Genomic DNA, 23,432 nt, shown 5'->3' with positions numbered 1-23,432 from the left:
TGTGTAATGATAAGGGAAACATAATCCATAAAATGACAAAAAGGCGTGATATAAAACAAGCCCCCCTGGCCTCGATACCTGTGATCTGTGCCTCTCAGTTCTAACCCAAAGTGGCCATTCCTTGTTGGATACTTTGTTTGAGTTTGCACCTCTGCCTCAGAGATGCACTTAATGGGTGCCTATACTAGCAATCCAGACACAGAGGCTTGTGGGATTATGGATCAAAAATGTTGAGGCACTCTGATCTTTTGCACTCAAATCCCTGATTTGTGTTCTCAGTAGGGGTTGCTGTGTACCAGACTGCAAGTTCACAATACATCCCCTCGTATATGAGCTGACAGAGCGAATTCTGACAGACTACTTGACTACCACCAATGGATATAAAACTGACCTCAGCCAATATTCATCTGTGTGCCTTCCAACATGGGTCACTGAAATGGCATCACAATCAGAACCTCGGTTCATCTTATCTTTCCCTTGTTTAATTTGAGGAAGGCTCAGTTCAAAAGGTAACATGCCCGTAATGTCACTTCTGCCTGACAGACATTACTAACACAGCTAAACCAAGGACTGTGTAGTTCGGTAACACTGCATTTTAGTTTTCAGACCCTTTTTTTGTTTAGGCGTCTTCTTTCACATGAAAGAACAGTGGCTTGATCCCTGATGATTTTGATGTTGCAGTTTGTTCCAAGTTTCAGTTGGTGGGTACTTAGACAGGTAGAGGTATGTTGGGAAGATCAATGAAACAAATTGGAAAGAAGTAAAAAAAGCAAAGAAATCCAAACCAATAAACATAAGGAGAGAACAGTTCAAGTAATGGCAGCTACATCTGACATCTACTCAGGACTCCCAACGTAGACTAAAATTCTGAAGGTGCTTCTTAAAATCAGAAAATGCTGGAAAAACTCAGCAGATCTGTCCTAATCTGTGGAGACAGAAACATGGCTAACATTTCAAGTCTTCTTAAGAGTTGCACTAGACCGAAAACATTAACTCTGTCTTTCTCTCTCCACAGATGCTGCCAGGCCTGCTGAATTTCTCTGGCATTTTCTGTTATTGTTTAAGGGTTTCCAGAATTTACATCACTTTGCCTTTATCTACCAAGGTACTTCATCGATGTTGAAGTCTGCCATAAAGAGACAGCTGGAGGTTGGGGTGTTCAAAGATTGGCCAAACCAGGTGGTTTTAATGCAGAGTCTTAAAGTGAAAGCGGGATGTGGAAAGTTATAGGGATGGAACCCTAATGTTTGGGGTCTATGGGTGGAAAACACAAGATCATATTTGGAGGTTTGCTGAGTTTGGGAATGTGGCTTGCAGCAGTTTCCAGTCATTTGAATAAGTAAATACCTTTAATTGCTTAGAGTGCGTTGCATTGACATTTGAATGGATTGGTTTCAATCACAGGTAGATAGAGAGCTGATCAATTAAAATAACAGTAAAGTACTGAATCCATCATTTAAATATATTTCATTGTAGTACAAGAACCATTAAGATGTGACTGAATTTGGTCTCAAATCTTGTTTTGCCAACTAAAGGTTTTCTCTTCTGAAACTTATCTAGATTTAATCTAGATAAGTGTTGAAGTGCAAGCCTTTGAATTCATTGATGATAGCTTTATTACTTGTCATCATATTTTAATTTGATGGTTGATGTCATTCCTTCATTTTATGCCTCAGTGTTTGATGCAGATGTCAAAGGTTCAGCTGTTGATCTCTACAGAGATGGTTTATGTTCTGTCACAGCTGGCAAGTTAGTTCACTTCCCCGACCACAACAGCTGCTTCAATTTTTGTCAAGATCTAGATTGTTATTAAAAAGGTATGTTTTACACTACTAATGGTAATCGTTACATTAAAATAATTACTTTGAACGAGGATTGTATTGGATAAAGAATTTGCATTTAGGTAAAATTATTATAGTCTGACCGGACCATAGGGCTGCTTTCTCATTAGTGACGGTTTTAACCCGAGGGTCACACCTCAGATGAGGAGAGGGATTGAGAAGGAGAAGCCTTCATGGTCACCTTAGCCAGTGTGGGAATTGAACCCATGCAGTTGGCATCACTCTGCATCACAAACTGTCCATCAATTTAACTGATCCCCTTTGCATTTATATGGCATCTTTTAGCCTCAGAACATTTCAAAGTACTTCATTGCCATTAAAGTAGTTTTGAGGTGCAGACTCTGATGTAACGTGAGAAAGGAAGCAGCCAATTTGCATGTACACACTGCAATGAGGTAAAAACAATAAATAAACTGGAGATTTTGCTTGAAAGAAGCATATTGTCCAGGACACTGGAATGAATTCCTTGCTGTAGGTTAGAGAGTGCCTTGATGTGCTTTGTTTCCATTCGCAAGGGCAGACAGAAACTCTTAACATCTCATCCAGACAACACCACTTCTGACAACAGAACGCAACATTGAGTATACCATCCAGGTGACACTGGATGACAAGTCTCTGATGTGGAGCTTCAATGTGAAACCTTTTGACCCAAGAGATGAGTGCATAATCCCTGAACCAAAGCTAGACTGTGACGCTACTCTTAATGTTTCCTCAGCAATAAAGTCCACATGGACTTCATCATCATAATTCATACTCCTAAACATCCATGACTTTGTTAAATCACAGTGATTTATTTTTGCTTTAAACCAAGATCTTTACTCTACTTAACTATGCTACATTTAGAGTTTGGTAGGTTTTGTTTGTGTCATAATTCACTACATTGGTTTAAAGTTCATGGATTTATCTCAGTTCTTTGATTACTCAGGCACTATCAAAAGAGACAATAAACAAGAACACTTAATAATTCATGCCACAAGAAACCTTGGCTGGAAACAGCCATGTTGTTTATATTTCAAAGACATCTACACCCTAATTATATAGTTATGGTAAATGAAAGGTCACACACGGTAAAAATAATTAGTTTCAGCAGTTATGAGTTCACTTTCTAGTTTCATTAGAGTGAACCATTTTGTCTTCATCTCTTGATCTGGGACTGTTATCTTCAGTGCTTTTCCACTCTTGCTCACTTGTGTGCATAAACCTTTATCGTTACAACAAAAACAGGAAGAATGGTTGCTTGATGCCTCTCTGCATTTCACAGCGAATGGCACCCAGCTCTTTCTGAATTCCGCTTTAAGGAAGAGGACACTTGGCATGATTTCTGTTTAATTAAATCTTCAGTCACTTCCTTTGGTGTATGTTCATTTTAAATGACGCTAGGATTTGGTGGGTGAACCTTTGTTGGAACCAAAGGACTTGTGAGCAGGTTTATCTCAATGCAGCACACATGAAGGGGCAGCTACTCTCTATTCCTAATGAACAGTTTCTGGCCACTTTTTTTTCGGCGGCTACAATATCAAGACTTAGAGAACTGAAATTAAAGGGCAATTTGCAGAAATTTGATTTGCGTTTCTTTCAGTAAAGACTGAATGGGTGTTCTGATTTATACCCTTGGTTCACATGCTGTGATATAGCGATGAACTCATGATGATGTCCCTTGAAGGTAGACAGATGTGCTTCCTGAAAATATATCGACACACTGACCCTCAGACATAATGCGTCACCTGGGAGAAATAACAATAAAGGGAAATAATGCTAAAGCAAATGAGTTAGATGGGAAATCACCCAATGGGGGTTATAGAAACCTGAAAATTGTATCTTACTGACTCTACAAAGGCTGTGGATAGTGGGTTAATTGGAGCTTTCAAGATTGAGGTCAATAGGTTTCTGTTGGACAACGATATCAAGGGATATGAAGGTAAGGTAATATATAGAGTTGAGGTCACAGATCAGCCGTGATTGACAGAACAGGTTCAAAGGGCTCAGTTCCTCTGTACCTTTGACAGGAAGGAATCAAAAGAATTGTGCATCACTTTGTCACGATGAGGTAGTACACAGCACAGAAACAGACTATCCAACACTTGCATTTGCTTTACACACACCTAAACAAAAACTAAAAAAATAATTGATCTAAGAAATAAACACTTTTTATGACATGCATAAAGTGCTACATGTGGGAAGAATATTTGGCAACAGAATTTGCCATTATACAATGATTAGTTACATCTATCCAATGCCCCGTTCTGTTTTGTAATCAATAAGTCAATGAATAAATAGTGCACACACTGTGGCTCTGTGGGCAGACAGAGTCATACAGCATAGAAACAGACCCTTCCGTCCAACTAGTCCATGCTGACCATGTTCCCAAACTAAACTAGTCCCACCTGCCTGGGCTTGGTCCATATCCCTCCAAACCTTTCCTACTCATGTACTTATTCAAATGTCTTTTAAATGTTGCAACTGTATTTGCATCCACCACTTTCTCTGGCAGTTCATTCCACTCATGAACCACACTCTGTATAAAAAAGTTGCCCCTACATGGCAGCCAATTGGACATAGAAAGATCCCACCAGGAGCAATTAACATGACGTTTTGTCAGAGTAAAACTGACCTCTGAATAAAACTCAACTGGGGGATGCCCTGGAGTGCAGCTGTGTGCGGAAATCAAATTGATAAATTTTCCACTGAATGCTCCTTGCATGGGGCTTTTGACTGGATGGTAGGGGAGGCCTGATTAGGCCTGTTGTGAATTTTCCATCTCCTGCCCCTAAATAAATGCATGAATCAGAATATTTTAATATATTAGAAGTTACATCCGCCGCTTGCATTTTTTTTTAGCTCCTCTTTATTAATCTTTAAACAGCCTAAGTGGAGCTTGCGCCCACAGGGAAACCACTGGGAGTGACAGAGAACTTGGCTGTCTTTCAAAGTGTTATTTGAAAAAGAACAGATGAGAGTCCGAAACCTTCAGGGAAATGATCAAAGCAAGAAGTAGAAAGATCTTTAATTTCTATGGTGTCTTTCACATGCTCACAATGTCCCAAAGCACCATACAGGCAATGAGGCGCTTTTGAAGTGTAGTCAGTAACATAAGAAATACTGCAGCAGGATCCCATAGGCAGCAAGAACAACAACTTATATCTATCAAGCTCCTTTAAAGCAATAAAACATTCCAAGTCCCTTTGCAAACATTACCAAACAAAATTCAATACCTTCAATGCAATTCAGCCTTGGGAGGAAATAGTTTCTTTGAGACATAACTCAACTGATACACAGTTAGTATGTCAATAGATTCTTAACAGATACAGCATGTCAATGCACATTTAAAGAGGTATGCTCCCAATATTATCCTCATCACTGTAGAACAGCGTGTGAGCTTAGCGTATGGGCTCTTGAACTATGATCTGCCGATGGAAGTTACATAAGGGGATGTTAGAACAGGTGACCATAAGTTTAGTTAAAGAAATAAGTTTTCCCAAGTGCCTTAAGGGGAAAGAAAGATAGAAAGGCAAATTGGTTTAGAGTAAGCATTCCAGAATTTAGTGCCTAGTCAGCTGAACACATGACTGCTAATGACGAAGAGATTAAAATTGGGAATCAAAAACAGAAATTGCTGGAAAAACTCAGCAGGTCTGGCAGCATCTATGGCAAGAAATCAGAGTTAATGTTTTGGATTGAGTGACCCTTCCCCACTTGTCAGGAAGGGTCACGCGACCCAAACCGTTAACTCTGAGTCCTCTTTACAAATGCTGGCCAGACCTGCTGAGCTTTTCCAGCAATTTCTGTTTCTGCTTCTCATTTACTGCATCTGCAATTCTTTTCGTTTTTATTTAAAATTGACAATGTATAATTGACAAAATGCAGAGATCTTGGGGAAGATAGTAAAGAGATTTGGGAGACAGGCAGGGGTATAACAAAGGGTTTTGAAAACAAGGATAGAATTGTAAAATTCACATTGTCTTATCAAGGAACTAATATAAGTCAGTGAGAACAGTGGAGATAAGTGAACAGGGCTCACAGTGAGTGAGGACAACAGAGCTTCGAAGGACCTCAACTTGTGGAGGGTAAAACAAACGAGGGAGGCTAAGAGTGTGTCAGAAAAGTAAAGGCTAGAGGTAACGTAAGCAAATAGGCTGCAGCATGGTCAAAGGTAGCAACCATATAGAGGCATAAATAGACACTCATAGTGATATAACAGGGATAAGTGGTAGGAAGCTCATCTTAGATTCACAGGGGTTGCAAACTGTCTGGTATAGCCTCAGATATTCAGCAAAGAGAGGAGTGGAGTTGGTGATAAGGGAACAGTTTGAGTGGAACCTGTGACATTAGCCTCCCAATGTCTATTTGGAGGAAATGTCACTATTAGATCTGATGAGTACAAGGGTCAAGAGCAATAGAGGTGAGCTGGAAGCAGGTAGCAACAGTGTGTAGGTGGGAACTAACTGCTTGTGGACAATATCACCAAGGGGCAATAGTTAGATGAGAAATAGGACTGAGGCAAGCATATATCCTTGGGAGACACAACAGTGTCGATGTGGGAAGAGTCAGCAATGGAGGTGATCCTTTGTTTGTGATGAGTGGAACCAGACTAGACCAGTCCCACCAGCAGGGTGATGGTGGAGGTGCATTGGAGGTGGATGTTGTGCAAATCAAGTCAAAGACTGCATACAGATCCAAATGGATCTCTCATATACAAAGGAGGTCATCTATCACTTTGATGAGAGAGACCTTGGTACAACACCAACAATAAAACCCTAACCAAAGAGACTGAAACATGGATTTCCAGGAGAAATGGGCATGGATTTGAGAAGTGACAACATGTTTAAGGACTTTCAAGAGAAAGAGCACATTAGATATGAGACTATATCTTGCACAGATGAAGTGGATCCCGTTTTTTTTAAGGGAAAATTTTGGAATAGCAGTTTTGAAGAGAGGGCCAGTGTCTAAGGATGGTGAACTGCTAAGAAAGTTAGTTAATGAAGAAGGAAGAAAGACATGTTTGATCAACAGTCTTGTAGAAATAGAATATTAAGAGCAAATGAGTCTCATGGACAAGGTGAACTCAAAGAGGTCATGAAAATAGGAAAGAAACTACAGAAAGATGCGGATTCAGGGCAGAGGATAGCATTGGAAGCTGTTCACCTGACAAGGAGAAAGAAATGAAACAGCAAAGGCTATTGATCAGAGAGTCTGATCTCCCCCTGTGTAATTTAATAATACCATTAATAGGTTATCATACTAGGGTGACAGAATGCAAGTGGTTATTAGGGATAAGCATATCAAAAATGGTGGATTGGGCGTGGATTTAGCAAATTGGTAGTTGCAAATGTGTTAGAATGAATCATGTTTTGTGAGGGCTTCAGGAAGCTGCAGCAACCTTGCGATGGTGTCACGGAGCTGTGCACCTACTGATTATAAATAGTACAGTGTGGGCAGAGTTAGAATTAGAATGAGACAGAGTCTTGAAAGCACAGAGACATCACCATGAACACACAAAAAGATAGTTTAGTTTTTACCTAATTAGTCAGAGTCTGGTATATCTACGATTATCATATATTGAGTGTTAATATATAATAAACAGTGTTACTTTGAAGTGTAAGTCTGAAGACAGTTCTTGACTTTACACTCCCTTCAATCGGTCTGTCTTGAATCCTCAGAGTGTAGCATCACCACGAAGTAAGTTATTGGCCAAAGGCCAATTGATTTTTGAAAGTGCAGTGCTAAAAATCTCGAGGTTGTTTTTTCTAGGATGGACAGAGGAAGAAAGAATCTTGGTGATCAAACTGGATAATCTATTGCTAGTGATTTTGGCTGGTGGGTTAGCTACTGGCCAGAACACAGGAGAGAACTTTGCTTTTCTTTGAAATGATGCCATGGGATCTTTTACATGAGAGGACAGACCAGGTTTTGGTTTAAAATATCATCAGCAAGATGGCAGTTCCCATAGCATTGCACTCCTAAAGCAATGAACTGTAGACCCAGAGACATTGTACTCAAATTTCTGAAGTGGACCTTGAATCTACAGCCTCTTGCTGTAGAATTGAGTACTATCACCGAACAAAGTGTTGATGGTGGTTTGAATCTCGAGGTTGGCTGTGAAATATTCTGCCCAACTCCATCTGCAGTGAGCACTCTGGCTCAGGCTATAAGTCTCCAAAACTGATCTATACTGCACACAAGGCTGCATTTTGGCAGCAGAATTGCTGAATGACCGCTTGGCCATCGAAAAAGAATACAATAACATGATACTCACCATTGCTTAAGTGTGGCATTAAAGTGTAGCATAACAGCATTTGTAATGTTCAATGTGAGATAGAACTAATGGAACAAAATAAAACTAGAGCATTTGCTCTTGGTTTGGATTATAATGTGACTAGAAAATGTTGATTATGTTGAGCTGTTTTACGTGGTCCAGAATATTAGGCACAGACGAACAAGACCTGTACTTGAAGAGCGTAAAAGATCTAGCATGCTTCAGGTTGAGTGAGAGGTTTCACTGGTAGCATTTACAGAAATGTCCCTGTTCTTCTCATGGTGAACACAGTCCAAATACAAGAGATTAAACCAAGCAAAACTCACCTGCCAATTCTGCAAGTCACTCCTCATACACTGAATCAAGAAAATATGTGAAAAACAATGTGACCAGTTTAGATCCCACCAGAGCTATGATCTCCTAATTATAAAGCTTTCTGTGTTTAGTTCTCACTTGCTGATATGGCAACATTTTTATTCATAGAAAAGTGAGGTCTGGGTCCAGTGAGTCTCTGTCAAAAGCAAATTCAAAATATTTACTAGACAAGCTCAATCAATGAGCTTCACTGCCCACTGACAAACCCTGCGAGGGTGTATTACAAATCATTCTGCATTAAGTTTGCCTTCATTTTAAAAATGCAGTTATTTAATTTATATCTAAAAATGTGTTACCATCTATTTTGCAAGGACTTGGTCAGTCAAAGATATAACTTGCCATATTCCGTGCTAGGGCAACTCAATGGATGAGTTCCAGTTCAGGTCACTGGTGGCCTCTTGCCTCTGGATTAGAAGGTTGTAACTTCAAGCCCCACTCAAGGCTTTAAACATGTAATTGAAACTGAATATCCTGTACATGAATAGGAAGGGTTTAGAGGGATATCGGCCAAATGCTGGCAAATGTATTTAGTATGTCTGGTCAGCATGGACGAGTTGGACCGAAGGGTCTGTTTCTGTGCTGTACATCTCGAAGACTCTATGGCAGTGTTGAGAGATTGCTGTATCATTACATTGGGTGTATTTTTTTTCCAAATATTACAATGGATTAAACCACTTGCAGCATTGACTCAAGATATGTTCTGTTCAACATTTATCCTTGACCAACTCTGCTAAATAAACTGATTAACTTGGTGATTCATCTTATTGGTGCCAATGTGCAGATGAGCTGCCATTTCTACACACAAAATGAGTATGATCAAACTTCACATCATTTATTGGATGTTATTATATAGAAACATACCAGCTCATTATGTCGTATGAACTGCTGCCTATGATGAATGTTGTTGCTGCTATCCTCTTTAAGCGTAGGAAGCTACAGGACCTACTTGGTCTAACGTGATTGAGGAAAGTCACTTCCTGGTCTAACAAGAAGTGTCCCTTGTTCTTAAGATATAGTTTCTTGCATGTTCGCAACAACTTATAGGTTATCAATATGAAAGACATTGTTATGAAGACTTTGAGGGGGATGTTCTACAAGATCCTGAGCTGTTCTATCCACCAGTCCACATGACCTCATATAAGTAGAAATAGAATTTCCCTACTAACTCAATCAAGATACTTAATCATAAAAGAATCTACTTGACCTAACCTTAGCCTGCTCTTCTGTAGTGAAATTGCTTGTGGATCTGAAGTCTCCTTATTTATAACTATAGATTTTTGACAACATCATGACGAATCTACACTTTTATGTGCTCTTTGTAACTTTAATAATCTTCCTTGGACTTGTAACTTTTTAACTCAGGTTGGGGGAGGGGATGGTGAGAATGCTACCAATAAAGCCGAGATGACATTGAAAACTCTGCTACTTTAATTTTGTTGGATTCTGCATGATACTGGATTGAGAACAATATACTTTGTCACAGAAATGGCAACATTAACCACCTTTTCAAGTGACAATATGATTAGAAAACAAGTAATAATCCACAAACCCACTCAAATATGCAATGGAGGCAAAGGCCTAGTGGAATCTTCACTGGACTGTTAATCTAGAGACCCAAGAAATGTTCTGGGGACCCAGGTTTGAATCACACCATGGCAGATGGTGGATTTTGATTCAATAAATATCTGGAATTAAGAATCCACTGATGACCATGAATCCATTGTTGATTGTCAGGAAAACCCATCTGGTTCACTAATGTCCTTGAGGGAAGGAAACTGCCATCCTTACCTGGTCTGGCCTACATATGACTCCAGACCCACAGCAATGTGGTTGACCCTAGGGAATGGGCACTAAATGCTGCCTTAGCCAGCGACACCTTCAGCCCATGAATGAAAAAAAATCTATGGATGTTTGATTAACCGTGTTGCTGTACAAAGGCTTGGCCAGGCTCCATTTGGAGCGTTGCATTCAGTTTTGGACACTGCATATACAAAATGTTATTCTATAACATTATACATTGATGTTGAAGACAGCACATAGCTGTTTCACTAGAATGATATTGGGATTTACAACAATATATGCAGCACGGCAAACTGAATGTCTCTGCACAGACTGTGCATAAATTGGCACATTTTGTTATTCAGCAACTTTTATAGAGGCTATGCAGTTAAATAAATCACCTGTGCATTACAAAACCATAATGGAGGGAATGTTGCTTTACACTGTTATGTTGTGAGGGCAGGTTGCATAAACTGAGCTGCTATTGTAATGTCTTTGAGTTCAGAAAATATCTAATTTAGGTGGTGACAATGTTCAAAGTGTTTAATGGGTTAGATAAAGAAACTGCTTTCTCTCGTGTGGTAAAAAAGTCCACAGGGAAATGATCTTAATGCTGGATCCAGACCATTTTGGAAGGTAATCGACACAGATTCTTCTTACAAAGGAGACTAAGAATCTGGAATTCTTTGCCTGAATACGTGGTGGATGCTGAGATTACTGGAGCTCTGAAGACTGAGCTGCATGGAATTTTACAATCGCGTCGGAATATTGGGGGTTGTGGATCAATAGCGGGTGAATTCGTTCGGTGGACAAATTCTCCATTGTCTATTTCAAGGAGGAACAGGCCTGAGGAGTTGAAAAGCATACTCCTGTGCCTGTGTTCGTCGACTGAGATGTATCAAATTAGATAGCACGTTTAAAACAAAATTTAGAGAGACGTAATGGATTGAGTTAGAGATGAGACCGGCAACTTTCAGCATTCATAAATGGTGCTAATTATCTCACATTTCTTTAATCGTATCAAATACAATAAATGAATGTCCTATTTTAAAGAATACCAGAAGGTTTAATTGTTTGTGCAAGAGTGTTGACACATCATTCGTAAGGACCTGCACATAGTACGGTCTAAAGTGTTCAATTGTTCTTGCTGTAGGCAAAACAACTGACAGAAAGCGTTAAGACTCAAGTCAGTGACTCGGCAGTCCCAAAGTCCCATCTGCTGCTTGATTAAATTCTAGGTTAACGTATCCCTGTGATGCAATTACACGTCAGAAGGGGAATCCCTGCAAATGCACTTTGACTGATAAGAGAGCTGCCAGCCGTGCTGCTATTAATAGGCATGCTGGGGCTAGATTCCAGACAGTGAGATCCATGCCAGAGTTTAGTGAGGATTGGACTTTCATGTCACAGCTGGTTACACCCACAGAAATGTCTCCCTACATATGTGATAACAAAGGCTGAGTAACTTGAGTACTCTGTGCTTAAATTAGAACTGCCTGCTTTCATACAACACCACACATTTTGTACCAATGCCCAACTAGAAAAAGAATTTTAAATACCTCAGTGTTTGTGGTGCAACAGCTCGGTGTACATTCAACTAAGAATGACCATTTGTAGTTAACTGTTTGCTCATTAACCCTGGTGTAAACTTCTAAAACATTTCAACTGGCCTAATCCTGTCAAACATCAACTTTGCATTCTTAAAGTCAGTCTCTTATGTTACTGTATCACATCCAATTGATGAGTCAGTTATAAATTCTTTACGGAATTAGCTTGTTACGGAGCCAATGCCTTAATATTTACACTTTTCACCCAAGATGAAGAAATGGTGCTGGTAACGTCAATATTACTGTGCTGACACTCCAGTAAGATCAGAGATCGAAATCCCAAGTAATACACTGAGGATTTTTGGTCCCGTTGAAATGCAGTTTACTGCAGAAACTCCAGAGAAGTTTACTGATCTAACAGTGGCTACATTGAAATGTCTTGTTCATCTTCCCATTAAAGTCAGTGACATCCATGTTGGAGCATTGGCTACAAAACACTGTCATAAAAATACAAGAAATAGGAGCAGGAGTAGTCCACATGGCTTAACATGCATACTCCACAATTCAATTTGATAATGGTCTTCAATTTCAATCACCATATCCCCTGGTTCTTTGACATGCCACAATATTAATGAGAAAATACAACCCTGCAAAAAGGGCAGAACTCAACTATTTAGTTACAAGTTATTATTTTTAGGTCTACCAATCCTTAAGGAATTGATCTGCAAAATAAGTGCACAATACTCTCAATCACTCTACATATCCACTAGAATACTTACCGACTGAGAGCTGTTGCTCTTTAGGTTAAGAAGCTACAGAAGCTACAGATCCCAAATGGATCTTTAGTAGGAGGAGGTTTGAGTAGATAAACACCATTCAAGATAAAAGAACTTGCATCTATAATGCATGTTTCACGGTCTTGTCCAAAGAGCTTTGCATCTAATGCAGTTCTTTTGAAGTGTAATCACTATAGTAATGTATGACATACAGAAACTTTGCATACAGCAAGGTCCAACAGAAAGCAACAAGATAAATAATCTTATCATCTGTTCTAGGCACTGCTTACGGATCAATGTTGTCTAAGATACCAGAATAATTCTTGTGGTCATATTGCTGTGAGACCTTTAGCATTTGTCTGAAACAGCAGATGGGGTCTCACTTTAATATCTCACCTGAAAGTTGCCGCCATCTTCGACAGTGTCAATACAGATGACATGCTCACGCCGATAGATTGAGACCTGAACTCCTTATTCAGAGGTGTGTTAGAAATGGGTGAACACTGACATTATCTTGAAGCTCTTCTCAGCTGGAAATCCCTAGGTTTTCAATTATTCTCATTTAAAGTAACTTCTTTGCAGAGCTGAATTTGCGCTACAAGTTACCGTTGACAAAAAATGGTTTTGTCTGCACCGTAAGTTGTTCTCTCTTGCTGGCATCAGAGTAGGCATAACAGCAGTTAGCTGGAAGATCACATTGTCTGATAATATTGGCAGCACGCTGGCACAACTGTATCACATTTCAGACTCTATGTCTATGGACATTATTTTACGTGCCATAAGTTGCCTTAACTAGTGTTAATTCTCATCCATTTAATTGGCTGAAAATTGTGTCTGTGTAATAGGTAAAAACAGTGTGCTGCTTAGCAAGTGTTCATTGTATCTCACAATGCATCCTGTTTTGAATTTCCTCTTTAGGTTATCTTAGTTGAGAATCTTCTTTTTATTTTATGTCATTCCAATGACTAACCATCTTGCACAACTCTCAGGGGGAGGCTGTGAGCTGAAGCAGTTAGAATACTTGGAAAAAACAAGATGGTTCACTTCCCCATTCTGTAACTATTAAGGGGAAATGCTGAGAACTGCCTTGAGTTTGGGGTTAATGCTGTTTTTCATTGGCATTCTTACTTGGATTCAGAATTGCTCATGAGGAGTGTTTGATATGACAATGTGGCTGCAAAACTTACAGAATGCAATGGACAAAATATTATATAGAGGTGGGAAGAACAATGGCAGATGAAATTTAACACAGGCAAGTGTACCACATTAGATATGTAACAGATACACATTCACAATGTTGAAAATAAGTGATATACACATTCTAAGCTGAAATAAAGAGATTTAGTAGACTCGAAATGTCCAACTGGTGCAAAGCAGCAATTAATAAATCCAGCAGCAATTAATAAACTCTTTTCAGTTGAAGGGTCTGGGCCCGAAACGTCAGCCTTTCTGCTCCTATGATGCTGCTTGGCCTGCTGTGTTCATCCAGCTCTGCACCTTGTTGTCTCGGATTCTCCAGCATCTGCAGTTCCTACTATCTCTGATTCAATTAATAAATCCAGTAGGATGTTAAACGACATCACACAAAACACTTTAATACAAGGCAGAGGAAATAATGGTCAAAAAGTACTGTGCGGTGGTGAGCACTCTTATCCAGTTCTGGTGAATGAACCATGAGAAAATATTTATGTATTGGAAGTTCACGTCAAAGATCTGGGTTATGAGGAAGGACTGAAGATATTTGGGTAGTTCAGCCTGGACAAGAGGCCTCTTACGGCAGGATGTTAATGGAATAGTCAAAATATTGCTTTAAATTATGTGTGTAAGTCAAATCCTCTCAGGTTCAGTCTAGCAAGAGACAAATATAAGACTGCTGTCAGGAAAGCTAGCTTCACACACAAAGTGATTAATACACATTGTGCACAAAGGTATTACAAACATACAAACTTCCATGTTGTTGTTCACTACTCCTTGCTGTCTGTCTGTACAACACTGTTTGTTTACTTCTACCTTCCCACCAATAGTTTGGTTGTACACTTTAGCACAGTTGAGAGACACGATGGTAACTTGTTCTGGAGCAATGTACACATGCCTCCACGGCTAAACTAGTTGAATACCTGGCCTAAGACCGGGGTTATTGTCAATGAATAAGTAGTGAGCTAGATATCCACTGTCCTACAACTTGCATTTAAAGATTGCCTTGAGTGTAGAAGTTTGGTGGAGTGATCTAATCAAGGCATTTTCAATTCTACAGGGATCTGTTACGTAGATACAGTAAAATATTTCCTCTGTTGGGAATCAAGAATGCAGGCACATCATCTTAAAATTAGAACAAGGCCAATTGGGAGTGAAATTAAGAAGCTCTTTCTCACACAAAAGAAGCTTAATTCTTTCCCTAACACCACCACCATTTTCCAACCCTCCCCCCTCCCCAAACCCCACAACACACTTGCACACAAGACTGGTGATACTGAACAAATGATAGACTAAGATTTGTATTAGGTAAAAGTGTTTAGGGATATAGAACAAAGACTGGTAAGTAGAGTTGAAGTGCAGGTCAGCTAATTGTTTGGCAAGCTAGTTTCAAAGGGCTGTATGTCCTATTCCTGTTCCAATGTTCTATTGATAAACTTGCATTTGTAAAAACAATTACAAAAGGGCATTATTTTCTGAAATGAAATAGAGCGTTGGTTTATACAGCCACCATTTATTACTCCATATAAAGAAATCTGTCTGCACCACGACTGTGGAATGATCTCAAACTGGTTTTCTATCGGGGGTCAGTTGAAATGTGACATTTGCATGTTTCACCTCAAACAACGAGGAGCTGTTGAAATGCAAGCCCTGCGGCCGTGCTCTTAATCAGTTTAAAATCTATAGGAGTCAAGTTAGTACACTGAGGCGAAGCTTTGTTACATATTTGCTGTAAATTATCCAGCTCAGAACCAGTCGGTTAGCCTTTCTCAATAAACACTTGTGTGATAGGCAGCTACATGTGACAACAGAAACATCTGCGCAAAACTTTCAGAGCAGAAAAAAACTGTAGAGTTTGCTACTTACACAGTAAACACTGGAATCCAGGGGTCAGCTCAGGATAACTTACTTGATGCCACATGTGCAGTGCTCTTATTACAGGCAGGCACAGCATTTTCTCTCCCCCTCCCCCATCAAATACATACACCACACGCAATAGCACAAGGACGCATATTACAGACACAGCCATAGCGAGAGATACACACGCATACAGACATGTACACACACATTAACACACATACATAACACACCCAGAACCATGCTCAGAGCTACAGGCACAAACACTCAGACACAGAGATACACACGCAGACAGACATGTAAATACACACACACACACACACACCCAGAACCATGCACAGAGCCACTGGCACAAACACACTCAGGCACAGAGAGATACGCACACATACTCAGAACAGACAAACACAAGTGACATAGAAATACATAATATACAAACTCATATGTGCAAATATAAAAATTACAAATCCATCCTGATGCAGAGATGCACTTAGGTAAACACATTAATTAATCACATACAAATGCACACACCATAAGATAACAAGATGTAGGAGCAGAAGTAGGCCAATCAGCCCATCGAGTCTGCTCTGCCATTCAATGAGATCATGGCTGATCTGATAATCCTCAACTCCACTTTCCTGCTTTTTCCATACACCCCTTGATTGTCTTACTGATTGTAAGACCTTAAGATGCACATATACATACTCTGGTGCATACACAAATGCATATTCATTGAATCATAGATTCCCTACAGTGTGGAAACAGGCCCAACAAGTCCACACTGACTAGCTGAACAGCATCCCACCCAGACTCACCCTTCCCCCCGAACCCTATCCCTGTAATCTTGCATTTCCCATTGGCTATTCCACACAACATGCACAACCTCCCTGGACACTATGGGGAAATTAGTATGGCCAATCCACCCTGCCTGCACATCTTTGGACTGTGGGAGGAAATTGGAGCACCTGGAGGAAACCCACGCAGACACAAGGAGAATGTACAAACTTTACTCAGACAGTCGCCCGAGGCTGGAATCAAACCTGGGTCCCTGGCGCTGTGAGGCAGCAGCGGTAACCACTGAGGCACCGTGCTGCCTATATGCAAATTGACATGCAAATACTCAAACCCAAGCAAACACAAGCATGAACAGACACTCACAAATGAAGAAATACACAGGCACCTACAAGCACAAACATAAAGCACAAACAGAGACTCAAATACACAGCTATGTGCACACAAGCATATAGGGTGGAATCTATGGGTCTGAGCAACATGGCCGAGGTACAATTTGTGATGAAGTCACTCAGGAAGATTAGCAAGGCCCCTCTCAACGTTTGAAGCACCTTGCTCCATCTTTTATGCTTATGTAGCGAGGCAACTTTCACTCTTGGTAGCAGTGAGTTACCCATTAAGGGGATTATTTCTTGTTAAAATATCTTATTGGGAAAAAAAACCCTGAGAGACTGCCTAATAATGATAATAAAGGCTGAGAGATGACCTTATCGAGGTTTATAAAATCATGAGGGGCATGGATAAAGTGAATAGCGAGGGTGGGAGAGTCCAAAACCAAAGGGCATAGGTTTAATATGAGAGAGGAAAGATTTAAAAGGATCTGAGGGGTAACTTGAATAGGAAGGGTTTGGAGGAATATGGGACAAATGCTGGAAAATGGGACTAGATCAGTTTAGGATATCTGGTTGGCGTGAACGAGTTGGACTGAACGGTTTGTTTCTGCGCTGTATATCTCAATGACTGTCTGACTCATCCATATACAGCTTCCTATCTTAGGTGTTGGGAAATCTTGCTATGAAAGTCAGAGTAGATACCTGGTGAGCATGTCAGGGCATGATACATGGGCACCACCGACATGCAGCCCTTGTCCACTAACATTGTCATCTTATATTTGCCAACTGCTCAGAACCACCATGGGACCTCTCCAATACACTGTTGTTGTACTCAGGAAGCAGAGGCTCCCACTACAGGGTGCACCAGTAACTAGCACTGAAAGGCTGCAATAATCACACTGTATATGCAGCTCATGGATTGGTCTGGTTTGACCCTCAGCGGGTGCTCACTTGGTCTCATAGCGCTCACTCACTTAGCACCTTCCTGCATGCTTGTGCCATCCTGCCTTGCCTGTTAGAGCTTCAGTCAGAGCCTAAGGCTTTCAGGTATGCTGTATTGATGCTCTCTTTAGCTCAGGCACACTGACAACATGCGTGTCTTGCTTCTCAGTAGACTCAGGTGGAGAAGGGCACAGCCTGATACACAGTACACTGAGACAACAATGTAACACCTACAGCACAGGCCAGCTGCCTCGTAAAAGACACTGCAGGTTCATTCAACCAAATGACCACGTTGGAAGCTGATGAGGGCTGGTCCCCAGTCCAGGCGAGGGGTTGCCGCCGTCTCTCAGGAATCCTGATATCTTTATTCACAGGCACAATCTACACAGGATCCAGGGTCTTGGCCATGATCAGTCGTCACCTTGGGACATTCATGGCCAGAGGAATGGGTAGTGGTCTGTGCTGTAGGGCCAGCAGCAGCAGTTAAGACAATAGTGTTGTGGAGCTGCAAACACAGAGGTGAGGGATCCGGTTAGTCACATATGAAGTGTATCACATCATCCTGGTGTGATGTGCTCTGGGCAATTGGAGCAGGCAATGTGCTGGATGCTGAGGAAGTGGCGCAATGGAATCCGTCTTCTGAGGATGTTGCAGAGGAGGAAGCTCTCTTGTGGATGACAGAGCTCAACTGCTTTGGGCACTACAAACCATCGAGGACCTGGTTGCCCTCAGTTCCAGTCGATGGGAACTAAGTGCAGCAGACAATTACAGGCTGTGAAACAGTCATTGCTCACTGCAACATCATTTGGCTTGCATTGTGAAAGTGGACGTCAGCCTCTATCAGTTTTGTGTCTGTAAATAAAAGCTCATGTTTGGAATTGTCTGATTGCTTGCCTGTATGTGATGATCTCCTAATGGGCTAGCTGCTGGTCTGGGCATTGGGAAGAGAACAGCAATAATATAGAGGGGAAGTTCAGATGGGTTATAGCTAGTGGTGGTTAACTGGTGGTTAAACAGTGATGAGAGTAAGAGAATGGGGTTGTACAGGTGAGTGAGTGTCAACTATGCCAGCTATGAGCAATGTGGCATTGTGGCTGCTGTACCTTTACACTGCTGGTGAGGGGCACCACCCAAGTGCCCAATTGCCAATGATTTTCTGAGTTCACAGTGGTATTTCAAAGGGTGTGAAGGAAGCTGTTTTTTTTTGCAGATAGTGTTGGGTGGGATGTTGTTCTGCGAATGGCCAATGGTAAAATGGGCTAGAATTGGACTTGTGGGATGCCATGAGGGCCAAGTGGATAGTTAATGAGGTGAGTTTGATAAAATACGGTGAGAAAATCCACTAAGCCTTGTAGCCTCCAGAAAGACCCTCCAGAAAACTCAATGTAACTCATGCTTAGCTACAATAAACATACGATTCAGCCCATAGATGTGGTACAAAATAAATGCACAGCTGCACAAACACACATATACGTATACACCAATATCCCAACACATGGATCTAAAAATCAGATTCAATCCATTACAGGAAGGGGGATCAGAATATACCATTACCCCATTCCCAGGAAAGGGTATCAGCAATCCTACAAAGGGACTTGGAGCAAATGGCTGGGGATGGCAATGCTCAACAACTTGCCCCCGTAAAACATTCAGTGACCTGCCATGTGTGGTCAAGGTCAGTGTCTGCATCTCCCAATGACACATCCTACCCATCTCATCACCAATCTGTCTGTCACGTTCCTCAAAGACACAAAGCCCTATCACATTGTACTCAATAACCAGGTCTCATGCCTAATATTCAGATACTCCATCTCATCCTCACACACTTAAAATGACCAGCCTCTCACCCACACCCCATTGCTTCTCCATAGTTTCAGCTGTGACAAACATCTCAGTTCAATGAACACTTTCTTGGTGAAACATAACTGCTGTGTAGACACTTTCTAACTGAGGCGGAGGTAGGAAAATCCCTAAAGACCCTTGGTGAGTGGAGCCTTCCACTGAGAACCCTCCTCTCCATTCTATCATAGAGCTTAGACAACTGAAATAGAAGTTACAGCCAAAGAGGGCCTGTTCCCATCACTGATAGCAGGCTTTCTGCTGACAGAACTCCAGACTCTTCCATCCTCCTGGCTGGCCACTTCCTTCTGACTCCAACTTCTCCAAAAACTTCCAGTAGCTCCACCGCTGCAAATGGAAGTCCATTCAGCTGAAAGGTCTTTGCTGATCCCGTTGAATAGCATTTGAGGGTGAATGGGGAGGAAGACACGGGGTCTCTCCTTGGGTTGAATTGTTCACCTGGTAGTCTTTTAAGAGGGTATGTGCAAGAACCAAAAAGGTAGGTTTGTCATCACATCACTGGTGCTGTTTGATGTGATGATTTGCTCACTCGCTTCTCTTCCATGCACAGCACATCCTGTCAAGCACAACACGCTGAACAATCCCTGCTAGAAGAAACTGGAAATGATTTTGTGCCATTTTTCAATCTCTAGGTTTATAAAGTGCCTGCATTAGTAGCACTATGTAGCAGCAAAATCCAGGTACACAAGTTTATCCAGAGGTATACACACACACACACCTGAATAACACATACATATAACACACACAGCTATGTAAGTACACACACGTACATGCATTCACACACACAGATTCTCACAAACAAACTAACTCTCAGGTAACACACACACAGTCTCTCACACAGAAACAAAACAACTCGCAGGTAAACACACACACAGACACAGTAACACAATCACACAAAAAATGCAAACGTGCAAACACACAAATGCATGTGCACTCACATGTGTGAGCACACACAGATTTTCCTACCTCCACCTCAGTTAGAAAGTGTCTCTACAGCAGTTACGTTTCACCAAGAAAGTGCTCATTGAATGGAGATGTTGGAATAGAAATAGAAATGTAGGAATACAGACATATATACACAGATTCAGTGGCTGAGATGGTTTCTATGGATTAGAAGCTGTGTGCAGCTGTGTAATTTCCTGACATTCAGACATGCTGTTCAAGTTCAAATTCTGTCAGCGACAGGGTAATGAACTATGCTGTAGATTGGGGGCTACCTGAGTAGGACGACAGTTGTGTCACTCCACGTGGATATGTTGCTGCTTGGTCTTTCAGCTACATTTAAACGTCCCACTGTTTCACCTTTCTTCCTCTAAGGCTTCACTTAACAAAGAATATTTAAATTGTTTTCTTGTCCAAATAGCAACAGTTTTGAAACTTTCTGAAGTAATGACAGACTGAGTTGGCAAAATTCCCTCTTACAGTGCTGTTGTATACCACTGACCATTTGGGCTGGTCAGCTCACTTTATTTCATAAATCATAGAATCCCTACAGTGTGCAAACAGGCCTGTCGGCCCAACAAATCCACAACGACCCTCAGAGCATCCCACTCAGACCCATTCCTCTATAACCCACCTCAGCAACATATCCCTGAATGCTAGGGGCAATTTAGCATGGCCAATCCACCTAGCCTGCACATTTTTGGACTGTGGGAGGAAACCCACACAGACATGGGGAGAACGTGCAAACTCCACACAGACAGTCGCCGAAGGGTGGAATTGAACCTGGGTCCCTGGTGCTGTGAGGCAGCAGTGCTAACTGCTGAGCTACTGTGCCACCCACCTTACTTGGCACTAAAGAGGAACAATTAATATTTACATTGCACCTTATTATATTTTCTGATAAATCCAAAGCTCTTCACAACCTATTACTTTTTTTTTCAATTAACTAACCATTTTCAAAATCATTCAACTGTTTTATTGGATCTAATCAACCATAATCATGGCCATTCAAGCATTTCCACTGCAAATCACTCATGTCCACTAGAGATCAACCAAGTAGACATCCGATCGACCGATTTCATTCCTAATCGACTATTTTGAAGATTGTTGTTATGTAGGTAAATGCAACAGACAATTTGAGAACAACAAGTACTTGCAAACAACAGATTATATCACTTTCTTTGATGAATGATAAATGTAAACAGGATACTTTCATAGGATCTTTTTGATCCATTGGCGAAAGGAGGTGGGGCTTCAGTTTAATGTATTATCCAAAGTGTGGCTCCCCCAACAATGCAGTACTCCCTCTTAACTGCTGATACATCACCTAGATTATTCACTCAAGTACACAGTGACACAGAACAATCTAACATAAATACTCGGAAAGTGCCCAAACCAGTTGAAACAAGCGAATGAAAGATTGTGAGCATCTGGGAATCTACATGATGATAATTGTATATGGGATGCACTACTGAATGTACACAAGTCATTTCCTCTCCCTTGTGATTCCTCCTGGCCTGAATGCAATCATTTGAGTAATACTTTGGTATTAGATGGCTGTGAGTTTGGCTCAGTTAGCAATACTGCCTTCTGAGTTGCAAGGTTATGGTTCCTTCAAACTTTGAAAATAGGATTTAGGCTGATGGTTATTGCAATATAGAGGGACTGTTGCACTGTTTGATGTCATAGAGTCATTGAGTCATAGAGAAGTACAGCATGGAAACAGACCCTTCAGTCCATGCTGACCAGATATCCTAAATTAATCTAGTCCCATTTACCAGCAGTTAGCCCATATCTGTCTTAAATCCTTCCTATTCATGTACCATCCATTGCCTTTTAAATATTGTAATTGTACCAGCCTCCATTACTTCCTCTGGCAGCTCATTCCATACATGCTTCACCCTCTGCATGAAAAAGTTGCCCCTTGGGTGCCATTTAAATCTTTCCTCTCTCACCTTAAACCTATGCCCTCTAGTTTTGGACTCCCTTACCCTGGGGAAAATACCTTGATTATTCACCCTGGCCATACCCCTCATGATTTTATAAACCTCTAGAAGGTCACCCCTCAGCCTCCGACACTCCAGAGAACATAGCCCCAGCCTATTCAGCCTCTCCTCATAGCTCAAACTCTCCAACCCTGGCAATATCCTTGGAAATCTTATCTGAAACCTTTCAATAAGTCTTTTGGATGAGAAATTACACTGAGGCTCCAAGCATCTGCTGAGAATGTACAAGATCCCGTTCTTATGTGAAGAAGGGCTAGAAAAATAGACTGGCCAAATTTATCTCTTGAGTAGAACACATTAACAAAGAGACTGCCTCCTGTATCTCCGCCAAATGTTGCCTCTCAGCAGCATCATATGAAAATACGTTGTCAAATTCCATACTTATACTGATGACACCTAGGTCATCACCTCCAGCTCTCATTACCACTCCACTCTCTCTTATGTGTCACGTTACTTGCCCAGCATCCTGTACTGGATGCACAAATAATTCCCCAAATTAAATATTGGGAAGATTGACATCATTGTCTTTGATCCCTGCCAGAAATTCCAGTCCCAAGCCACCAACTCCATCCTTGTTCCTGAATTTTCACAATCTAATCGCCCTGGTTGACCAAAGTTGAGAATCCAACTCCTCCTTCCAGATGTGTAACATTGATTGTCTCTGTCCCAGATCAGCTCATCTGATACTTGTAACTCCACTGGCATCACTATTTTACAAGATAGCTTTAGGGATAAGAGACTTCACATATGAGGATAGATTGGAAAAGCTGGGGTTGTTATCCTTGGAGAAAGTTAAGAAGATAAGTATTTGAGGTGTTCAAAACTATTAGCGGTGTAGGCAGGTTAGGTAAGGAGAAACTGTTTTTCTTAGTGGTAGTGTCAAGAACCAAAAGACACCAATTTAAATTGATTGTAGAAGAAGCAGAGGCAACATGAGTA

The 23,432-nt window shown here is 41.0% G+C and overlaps 1 protein-coding gene and 1 long non-coding RNA gene across 3 annotated transcripts in view; both read right to left on the bottom strand.

The window, feature by feature from the left end:
- The window catches only part of LOC109917413 (methylcytosine dioxygenase TET3-like), a gene marked incomplete at its 5' end in the record, with an annotated part of 225,051 nt that overhangs the window by 155,556 nt on the left and 46,063 nt on the right, over positions 1-23,432 (bottom strand). The gene's annotated exons all lie outside the window — the stretch shown is intronic.
- LOC125482380 lies at positions 2,829-15,898 on the bottom strand. 2 transcript variants are annotated; one of them, XR_007261626.1, is made up of 2 exons: positions 15,632-15,898; positions 2,829-3,565 (listed from the first exon to the last, which is right to left on the bottom strand). It is a non-coding gene; the product is annotated as an uncharacterized LOC125482380 (long non-coding RNA). The 2 variants fall into 2 exon arrangements; XR_007261628.1 differs by lacking the exon at positions 15,632-15,898 and adding an exon at positions 12,575-12,748.

The sequence above is a fragment of the Rhincodon typus genome, chromosome 3 (genome assembly GCF_021869965.1).
Source record: "Rhincodon typus isolate 14 chromosome 3, sRhiTyp1.1, whole genome shotgun sequence".
NCBI classification, from domain to species: domain Eukaryota; kingdom Metazoa; phylum Chordata; class Chondrichthyes; order Orectolobiformes; family Rhincodontidae; genus Rhincodon; species Rhincodon typus.
Note: the sequence above shows the minus strand (reverse complement) of the source record. Positions and strands in the feature narration are given on the sequence as shown.